The following is a 2,924-nucleotide window of genomic DNA, read 5'->3' as shown; positions in this document are numbered from 1 at the left end:
CAAAGGGCCGGTGCCAGCTCCTCTGTCTACCCTCTGTATGACTTTGGACAACCCACTGCCCTCTCTGAGCCTGTCAGAAGAATCACTACCATGTGTTGGGTGCTTACCATGCATGTGCTGGGTACTTTTATAATTTCATTTAGACATCAGCCCCAAGAAGCAAGTACTGTTATCCCTTTGTACAGATTCAGAAACAGGCTCAGAGAGGTTAAGTAACTTGCTCAAGGGTGCACAGGTAGTGAGTGGCCAAGCCAGGATTTGAATCCAGGCAGCCCGGCCCCCAGAGCTCAAGTGCTTTGCGTGCTCCCCGCTGCCCTCTTCTTGTTGAAGATTCGGGCCCAGGGAAGCTGACAGCCAGTGACAGACATGAGAAATATGGCAGGTCCATTCCTGGCGGGCTCTGGGATGTGGTTCCGCCACCTTTTCTCCAAGGTAGCTGAGCTCCAGCATGGCCATGGTCTCCTAGCCCAGGCGCCCAGCCCGCAGGGCACTGGGTTCCATTGGGACCGAGGGCCCCAGCTCAGGGCCCTTCCCCAGGAGAGGCCCCACAGGGCAAAGGAGCCGCCCCACCCATGGGCTTCTTGGGGTTGGAGAGTGGGGGCTGTGGGGGGCTGTCGGGGGCAGGCAGGGCAGGCATCAGGAGGAGGTGAGGCCTGCAGAAGGCACTTCCAGGCTCTGACGAGTTCTTGCCTCTCAGCAAAGGCCACCACGGTTGCCCAAGGGCTGCCGCTTGGGAGCAGGCAGGGGCTGGCCTGGGACTCTCCAGCCCCGTCCCGGAGCACAGCTGGGACATGGGGCAGGCTGGATCCAAGGCTGGGCGGGGTGGTTTCGGGTCATCCCCCAGGAATAGCCACCCCTCGGACAGTTCAAGCCCAACCTCTGAACCCTGCTCAGGGCCCTACCACCAGGACAGGCCTCTCATCCCGGGGCGTGGTAGCTGTGGTGGCTGCGGTGGGGGAAATGCCCGTGGAAGCCCCTCCCCCAAGACAGGACCCAGCCCACCCCGCCTGGGAATGTGCTCCGTTCCCTCCGGGCAGGAAACTTGCCCGTCTGGGAGGAAATGGCTCACTTAGATGGGCATGGGGCCAGCCCTTGCCAGACCCAGATTGGGCTCTGGGTTCCAACTGGGGCTGTGTTTTTGCTGGAAGGTGCTCCAGCCTCTCAGCCCCTGGCACGGCCTGCGACCCATTGGGGACAGGGCCAGGAGGGGACTGGACTCCTTTCCTTTTTATGGGCACAGGGACCGTTTTCCAAACAAAAATTGGGACATATGGCTGGAATGGGATTCTTACCAAATTATTTTTGTGAAAAGTCTGGCAAGGGTATAAAAGTTAGATCACCCTAAACAAGGCATTTAGCAAATGTCCTGACCAAATGAAGAAAAATGGGCCTGCAGTCCAGAGGCCGCAGGACAGCCCACACCTTATGGCCGGGGAGAAGTGGAGACCGTGAGAGCCTGAAGCCTGAGCTGTGGCCACCAGGACCAAGGTCCCAGGGTGGGGGCAGCATCGTTCTGCAGAGGTGGGAGACCAGGGTCCCCGGTTTCTGCTCAGAGCCAGCGGTGACCCCTGGGGCAGCTGGGACTGGGGTGAGCCAGCCTCCCCTGTCCTCAGCCCCCACGTCTGGCTTTTCTGAGCCATGGCCTCGTCCCTCTGAGGGTGCTGCGTCTCCTCACCCATTCACTCATTCAGTGCGCAACCCCTGCGTGGGGCCAGGCACCGGGCTGGGCGCTGGGGATGCTGAGCCCAGTAAGATGCACAACGATGGCCTCGTGGCGGTCACCCAGTCACCTTCCACAAACCAGTGTGGCAATTAGTGTGGTAAAGAAAAATAACGCTGGGCAAGGGGGCAGAAAGCAATGGGGGAGGGGTGTCATCTATGGCTTGTAACAAATAACGCACCCAAACTTAGCAGCTTAAAATACAGATGTTTACTGTCTCACTTTTTCTGTGGATCAGGAATCTGGGTGCAGCTCAGCTGGGTCTCCGGTCTCGGGGTTGCTCACAGGCTGCAGTCGAGGTGTCGGCCGAGGCTGTGGTGTCAGCTGCAGCCTGGGGGCCTCCCTCGGTTCCTGGCCACACGGGCCTCTGCGTAGGGCAAGTCACAACACGGCAGCTGGCGTCCCTCAGCCAGCCAGCCCGAAGCCTCTGTCTTTCTGTAAGCCAGTAATGACAGCGACATGCCATTGTTTTTGCCACAATCCACTGGCGAGAGGCAAGTCACTAGGTGCCACCCACTCAAGGGGAGGGCACAATTCAAGGGTGTGGGATCCCAGGGGACATCTTAGAAGCTGCCTTCCACAGAGGGCTCCTTTGAGGAGGGGACATTTGAGCAGAGACCTGGATGGAGCAGGGGAGCCAGCCAGGCCGAGAGCCGAGGGAGCGAGGTCCCAGCCGAACAGCGAGAGCAAAGGCCCTGCAGTGGGAACAAGCCAGGAGCCCGGTAGGAGCACTGCAGAGAGGATGGAGTGACAGGAAGGCAGCCACAGGGGTGGGCAGGCCCGGGTCACTCATGTGACTTACACATTTAATGGAGTCCTCTTGTTGCTGCTTTTAGAATAGACCGTTCAGGCCAGGCACGGTGGCTCACACCTGTAATCCCAGCACTTTGGGAGGCCAAGGTTGGTGGGATCACTTGAGGCTGGGAGTTCGAAACCAGCCTGGGCAATATAGCAAAACTCTGTCTCTACAAAAAAAGAAAAATTAGGGGCCGGGCGCGGTGGCTCACGCCTGTAATCCTAGCTGTCTGGGAGGCCGAGGCGGGCGGATTGTTTGAGCTCAGGAGTTCGAAACAAGCCTGAGCAAGAGCGAGACCCCGTCTCTACTAAAAATACAAAGAAATTAATCGGACAACTAAAAATACATAGAAAAAATTAGCCGGGCATGGTGGCGCATGCCTGTAGTCCCAGCTACTCGGGAGGCTGA

The sequence above is a fragment of the Propithecus coquereli genome, unplaced genomic scaffold, assembly GCF_000956105.1.
Source record: "Propithecus coquereli isolate 6110/MARCELLA unplaced genomic scaffold, Pcoq_1.0 Scaffold77, whole genome shotgun sequence".
Taxonomy (NCBI): Eukaryota; Metazoa; Chordata; class Mammalia; order Primates; family Indriidae; genus Propithecus; species Propithecus coquereli.
The sequence above is the reverse complement of the archived record's forward strand: the minus strand, read 5'-3'. Positions refer to the sequence as shown.